Below are 7,782 nucleotides of genomic sequence, written 5' to 3' on the forward strand. Positions count from 1 at the left end.
GTTTGAAGAGACTGAGAAGAGTTAGTGGGAAGCTGCAAACCCATTACCGGAGAACAAGGAGTCCCCTGAGGAGGGTGGGGACCAGCAAGGGGCTGTCTTCATGAGCTGGAAAGGAAGATCAAGGAGGTCAAGAGATTGATATTTTTAAGTGCATCAAACTTTTGGCAAATCACAACTTCACATATTTTTAATCCATCCCTTCCTGTCTCTTTTGTCCATAAAAAATAATTTGGTGTTGTTGCTGAGAGATCTCTGTGCTGGAGCATCCTATAGCATGAATCTCTCAGAAGCTATCAAATATTGCAACCAGTGTTCAACTCCTAATAAACCAGGACTTGTACCTTCTTTGTCAGAGGACTGCAGTGGAACTCTGAACTAGAGACCGTGGAGGAGATAAGAAGTGACAGGAGCAAGAACCTATGTAACCAGACTGTTAGGAAATAGAGAAAGTCAGGAGACATTAATGTACAGTATGTACAGTGTATATGACAAATTATTTCCACCACCAAGGTGGAAGGCTGGAGCTAAAGGTGTAGAAATGGAATCAGATGCAATTAAATAGTTACCTATGTCATCCAAGGTATTGCACAGATAGTGGAATATAATGTTTGGCTGGAAAAACTAGCTGGAGCCTTATTTCACACCAGTATGATCATCTCAACACAGAAATGCTGCAAGGCATGTTTTACTGGATGGCAAACGTACAACCACATTAAGATTAATTGCCACAGAAGCGCTCAAATCAATTGGCATGAAGGAAAATGGAGTTCACTGATCAAAGGATTTCTTTGGCATATAACTGATATGTGATTTCATGTGTGATTATCTGGACATCTGCTTTGTTTCTCAGTCAGTGGTCAACAAACTGCCTGCCCACTCTCACTATTGCTCCTTCCTACCTTCACAGCTGGCACTGCCTTGGAAGCAGACCAAAAGGCCTATTTTAGAGATCCAAGAGGCAGTTTTATATTACACCATTTCTTGCACTTTTTTCAGGCTCATGAAAGGCAGAACATATGGTGCAGGCATCTTTCCCAGGGTTGTATCTCTAGTCTGTATGGTACATCCCTTTTGTTTTCTGATCTGCACTTATGGGAAGCACCTGACTATTTGCAACAGAGTAGCACTACAGGTCTGGCTTTGCCATATATTTTGTACAACTTTTTAAGTGCTTGAGTTAACTTGCACCATTTTTTTGCATTTGCCAGCTGTGCTGCTAACAGGAAAACCAGAGTTTTTAACAACTGAGATTATTTAATTTTAAGTCACTTGCAAAAATGCAGGAAAACAGTTTTACATGGATTCCTTTGCAGATTGCACAGGCAAGCTGAATTATTTTTATTTTAAATTAAAGAAAATAAATGATGCACCATTTTTATTGTCGTCAGACTATTGCTTTGGATTTCATTTGTCTTCTCTTTTGAAAAAAAGATGGACAGTGGTGTAATTATTTTAAATTCCAATTTGAAAATTTACAATACCATACCCGTTATTAAAGAAGCGATTGTTTTGCTAACGTTGTAATTTTAGGATCAGTTAAATACGAAGGCACATTATGAGTAATAAAAGGCTGGTCTATTAAATGTAACCATTACACAAGGATGTATCACAGAACAAAATGACATTTCTTCCTCCTTTTCTGTCTTATGTAGTAGTTTTCACACATGAAATGAGGAGAAACAGCAGGCTGTTTATGAACGGTTTCCAATGGAATCTGACTGAGCATGCTTTCTTACCTCCCTCACTTTGGGACGAGAAAGAAAGCTGGCAGGATATTTGAAAAATATATGCAGACAAATTAATTTTGGAAACCACCAATAATAATTTCATATATCAAGTAGTAACTTATATTAGTCACACTAACTATTCCCTTGAGGCTAACATGATGACAAAGTGCATGCCAATTACTTGGCTAAGGTTGAAATGATCTTAATGGTCACATATGTAGCCTAATGGAGTCCATTGAAACCCACAAAGTGTACTAGACCTCAGAATCAGAAGACCGGTTTCTTCCTACATAGTTAAATATTGCTGTCAGTAGAGGCTCTCATTCAGTGAAAACACACTGCTGATCACAAGTTATTTCTCAGTAAAATGATTGCTCCTCTGAATATCAGATGATGATGATGACATACTCAGTGGTCATCCCATGACAGTTCCTTTCCTCCAACCATTTATAAGTAAAATAAGAAAGTATTTACCCACTGATTTGAAACTTCAGTTATATTAAAATCAATACAAAAGTCCCCTCTAAAATTCCAGAAATCTCTCTCACCACTTCTTTGAGGAATATTTGTTTGTTTGTGTTAGCAGGACACCTCCATGATAGGAATATTCCCCCCAGCATGCTTTGTGACAGGATGATTGCTTTCAGGAAATATTCCATGCAGGACAGCCAGCCAGAGTGCAATCAACAGGAGAGTCTGAACTACTACTTCTGTTTTCCCAATGGAACCAATCTTCCTGACTAGAATCATAGAATCATAGAATCATAGAATTCAAGATCAGAAGGGACCATTATGATCATCTAGTCTGACCTCCTGCAAGATGCAGGCCACATAAGCCGATCCACCCACTCCTTAGCAACCCCTGCCCCATGCCTCGAGGAAGGGGAAAAAAAGGGCCAGGCCATTGCCAATCTTGGAAAGAATTCCCAATTCCTTCCCCGACTATGGGCGATATGGAACTCAGCTGCACCGGCAAAGACTGCAAGCCAAACTCCTAAAAAAATCTTATAAATATACCATTGACCCATTGTACTATTGACTAGTAGGTCAATGCAGTCACTCCCTTGACTAGGTGTGCAGGACTCAAATGGAAGTTCAGCTCCTTCACATATTGTGTGGAAAAGCTATTTTAGACATGTTCTTTGTAAAGCCAGCTTCCTCAGAAACATGAGTCCAACTCTACAGACCTCAGATGGAAAGAAAACATTTTATAAACCTTTACAGGTGATAAAAACTACATTTTGCATGTAATGTAATGTCATAGCTGTAAGTGTGTTATCTTGGGACATACGAGGGTCCTCCCTTTCCTTTCCCACTCACATTTTTTTCTTTCTTTTCATATCTTCCTGTCTCTTTTGTCAGGGGTTTGTTTGTTTAGCTTTTCCTATAATTCATTTTTTCTTTGTTTGACATTCACCCAAATCTGCCCCATCTCTGTCTATTTCTTCCTCCATTTTTCCTTTCTTCCCCCTTTGTCACCTGCCACTCTGCCATTTCATCTCATATGTCCCCTTCACCATGTGATAGCGAGGTCAGTGGGGGCGGCTTCTCCACTGCAGAAGAGACGGAGTAGGTACAGATACTGGCACAGCTTTTCACCCTGTAAAGAAAAGGAATCAAATAGGGGAATTTTAGCCTCTTCTCCCATCAAGTGCTGATGTTCCTCTTTCAGGTCCAAAGTTTGGGCATTCCAGAAACTTTCTACCAACCTCCTCCTGTCCGCACTTCAAGATATTGCTGCCTGGGGAGGAGTCCATACTACACCCTTTTTCACTGGTAGTTGAGGAGGCAGGAGAAGGGGGAACTCTGAAAGAGCAGTGCTCCAAACCAAAGGCAAGGAGAAGAGGGGCTGATGTGCTTCTCCTTATTTTAACTTTGTGGAGGTCACCCAATCCCATGCAGGCATCCATGGGCAGAATCTGACTATTACATATTCTTTAAGTCACTCCCTTACCCAAATTCCTTGGTCTATATCTTCACCTGGCCTGGATCAAGCTGAAGGTCCAGCCTCTTCTCTTCAAGTCCTGGATTTCCTACTGAAGCACTTTGGATAGCCATAATATTGACATTTTCCCCTTCTTCTTTCCCTGCAATACAATGATTTGGAAAACATGCTTATTGCTGCAATGGGGCTTTGCTATGATCTCTTGATGTTTAATTTCAAAAGTGATTTGTAAAAGAAAAAACCTAGCAAGATGGCACAGAATGTCTATACTTGGGCTAAGTAAGCTCTAGCTGATGTTAGTACGGCTTAGCTCATGGTTCTCAACCTATTTACCATTGTGGGCTGCACACGCAGCTCACTGTGTGTTTTGTGGACCGCATCCACACAATATATATAATACCTGTTTGGGCCTGAGGATGTCACCTGGGCCGAAGCTATGCGCTGATTGGGCCACAGGTTGAGAACCACTGGCTTAGCTAATGCTATGTCTATTGCTTTTCCCAGTAGCCCACTGTATTTTGGTTCAGTTTACTGGTCTACTGGGAATCTTCACAATCTGCAGCTTTTTCTGATGCTGGGCTCTGTGCAGAGGGATTTCATAACAAATCAGTGAGTGAATATTAAAGGATAGCCCAGGCAGTAAAATGCTAAGAATAATCTTCTGTTTCCCTGATTTCTCTCAAGTGGGATGAAATTTCTTCTTGGGGCTACATTCTCTTGAAGTTGACTAGTTATTTCCTGGGGCCCAAGATCAACCTTTCCCCTCTCCACGCCAACAGTCCCAACCATGTGTTTTTGACTCCTTCACCTTCCAACCTTGAGATGTCATTACCAGTTCTTCTAAACCCATCAGTACAGAGTTGCTGAAAATATCTTGACATTTCTGCTTTTCCATTTGACATTAATCAAAGTTATTTAAGGGATAATAGTTAGGGTTAATCTAACAGGCACTAACTCCCCTCCCCTCCCCCCAAATCACCATCCTTTCAGGACTTCTAATTTTGGAAAAGCAAATACAAACAGCACTGGAAATACCGCCAAGAAAAAAACAAGCAACTAACCTGTAAAGGGGGGAAATTCTCATTGCCAGTGTGCCTAGTGGCTGGGCAGGGGCATTTTCCTTTTTCACTCCTGCTGGGCCCTGCAGTGGTCTTGTTGTTTTAGTGACTCAGCCCTCAAACAGGTCATGTTTTCAAGTCCAACTCTTTCAGAGTCTAATAATGGTGAGGTCTTCAGGATTAAGGGCTTCCCCCTTAGGTTAGGGTCCCATGGTCCAGACCAGGGGAGGGCAAACTACAGCTCATGGGCTGGATCCAGCCCATCAGGGCTTCCAACTTGTGGGGATTGCCAGCCCCGTGGCACAGCAGGGCTAAGGCAGACTCCCTGGCTGCCCTGGCCCCACACCGCTTCTGGAAGCAGCTGGCACCATGTTCCTGCAGCCCCTGGGGGAGGGAAAGGGCAGAGGGCTCTGAGCACTATCCTTACCTGCAGGCACCGCCACCCCCCGCAGCTCCCATTGACTGGGAACAGGGAATTGCGACCAATGGGAGCTGCGGAGGTGGTACCCACAGGTGAGGGCAGCACGTGGCAGAGCTGCCTGCCCCACTTCATCCCCAGGAGCCACTGCCGACATGCTGGCCACTTCCACGAGGGGTACAGGGCCAGAGCAGGCAGGGAGCCTGCCATAGCCCCACTATGTGCCGCTTCCACCCCAGAGCCGCTCGAGGTAAGTAGTGCCAGGCCGGAGCCTGCACCCCGAACCCCTCCTGTACCCTACAGTCCAACCCCATGCCCTCAGTCCCCTAACCCCCTGCCTTGAGCCCCCTGTTGCACCCCTCCTGCACCCCAACTCCCTGCCCTGAGCCCCCTCCCACACTCTGCACCCCCTCCTGCACCCCAACTCCCTGCCCTGAGCCCCCAACCCCCTGTCCTGAGCTCCCTGCAGCACCCCACACCGCTCCTGCACCACAAACCCCTGCCCTGATCCCCCCTCCTGCACCCCAACCCCTTGCCCTGAGCCCCTTCCTGCACACTGCACCCGCCTCCCACACCGCACTCCCTCGCGCACCCCAACGCCCTGCCCCAGCCTTACATTCATGGCCCTGCATACAATTTCCCCACCCAGATGTGTCCGTCGGGCCAAAAAGTTTGCCCACCCCAGTCCAGACCTTTATAGCTTTTCCCTGTTGTCCTTATTTAGGTGCTGCTAGGGGACCCTGGACCCACCCTCTCCACCAGGTTCCAATCTAGGGCCCAATGGTAGGCAGCAAAGTCCTGTGCCGTGTGTATCACTTCCTACCATCCCTTCTCTTTGCACAGAGTATGGTAAAGAACTAAACCCAAAGATAAAGTCTCTGACCTTCCAAGAGTCACCAGCCCCTTCTCTGCAGGCTTGGTTGGGTTGTACAGCCAGGCCTTGGTCAGGAAGAGCTTCCCAGGAGCTCAGAGCACAGATCAGGTCACCTCCACTATCTACCTGCTACTGAACTACTCTGCCTCCCTTTTTAAGCTCCTCCTCCAGCCTGTGCCGGCTTTACAGTGTGGTAAGACAGGGCTGCCTGGGACCGAAACAGCTCTTAACCCTTTCCTCTCCAGTGTGGGGTTTCTATACTCCATCACATAACTCCAGAGATTTCAGAGATTTGTTACAAGTCCTGATTTTGCAAATGACACCATGGAGATGGGTCCTGTGCACCCATTCAAAGTCAGCGGTTGGATTAGGCCCTAATTTTACAAGTGGGAAGATAATAGCTTCTGATGTCTTGTGGCTGGATTTTTGTAAACATACAATAGATTTCTTTGTTTGAAGATGTTAGCAGCATGAATAACGCCTACCAGTTTATAATAAAATTAAAGGAAATCAAGATTAGAGGTTTGTTTCTTATCTTGCAGAGTTTCTGCACAAATACAACTTATTTTGACATTTTTTCATGTCACAAAAATGTAATCAGTGTTGGACACAATCCCCTCCACCCCACAGTTTACTATCAGGATGGCAGCAAAAATCACCATGCACCTTTTCTTGGAGTATTATGAGTTTTCAAGATAAGCTGGATGGGTTTTATCACATAGTTGAATTTCAACATATTTCTTAAGGATTCCTGATTGGCTAAGGCTGCCACAAAGGAAGGTTTGGAGAAACCATTTTGACTCCCCCACCCTCCCTTAATATCTGTATGGAAAGAAGGGAAGATGGCTACACCTAGAAGATGTTAAATGGGGACAAGGAGACAAAGTAGGGAGGAGGAAAGTTGTGATAGAATGTCATGGGGCCTCTGAGGTCTGAACATGCCCATATCTTTGTTTGAAGCAAGCTCTGAACCACTTACGTTACTCGGGTCACTGGTTTTATATGCAGCTTTGAAGCTGGTTTACTGCATGTGCTCTATATAGTTTTGCTGTGGTATGGCTGATGTTTGGTTTTCTGAATTATTTTATCCTTGAAATCTCTAATGTCCCTCACTTTAGTCTCAGAGTTACCTGCATTCTGTACACATTTGGTGTCCCTTACATCACAGATAAACAACCCTGAAACTGAGGTTATAGAACAAGTTAGTTACAGAAAAGGAATGACTCTCACATCTTAAATGTCTCCCATGAATAGTATGAGTGTGTCCCTTAGTCTGGGCCTTTTTCACACTCTGCATCCCACACAAGGGCTTTGGCAGCTTGAGAGGAAGGCTTATGAAGTCTGTTTTCCTCTGGCAGTCACATCAGACCTGTGAGAAAAACAAAAGCTGCCAAACATGAGCTTCGTAAACAAAATGGCACAAATGGGTTCCACTAGGGAGAAATTCAGAATGAGAATGATATACACGGCTTCTGTTTCTTAGACTACATGAAGCTGAACATAGTTAAAAGAAAGTACTGTACTACTTACTGTCTATGCTCCTGGTACAATTTTATTTTTCAGTGGCCAGATTGCACTGAAAAGGGGTGATATACATTTACTTGTGTCGTTTTTACTAGTTACTCACTACCCATGCTTTGTGGGCTGTGCTGTCAATACGCAGAATGCAAAGGTAATCAGAGAAAATGCTGCACATGAAACATTCTGAACACATTTTCTGTGGAAGTAATAAGCGTTAATTTATGGAAGCCCGTGTTCCA

At 44.3% G+C, this 7,782-nt stretch overlaps 1 long non-coding RNA gene across 1 annotated transcript; it reads right to left on the reverse strand.

The window, feature by feature from the left end:
* Positions 1 to 3,216: 3,216 nt before the first annotated feature.
* Positions 3,217 to 7,386, reverse strand: LOC120386669. Its single transcript, XR_005589845.1, has 3 exons — positions 7,253 to 7,386; positions 3,708 to 3,814; positions 3,217 to 3,327 (listed from the first exon to the last, which is right to left on the reverse strand). It is a non-coding gene; the product is annotated as an uncharacterized LOC120386669 (long non-coding RNA).
* Between the last annotated feature and the right edge of the window lie 396 nt (positions 7,387 to 7,782).

This window comes from Mauremys reevesii, linkage group 1, assembly GCF_016161935.1.
Source record: "Mauremys reevesii isolate NIE-2019 linkage group 1, ASM1616193v1, whole genome shotgun sequence".
NCBI classification, from domain to species: domain Eukaryota; kingdom Metazoa; phylum Chordata; order Testudines; family Geoemydidae; genus Mauremys; species Mauremys reevesii.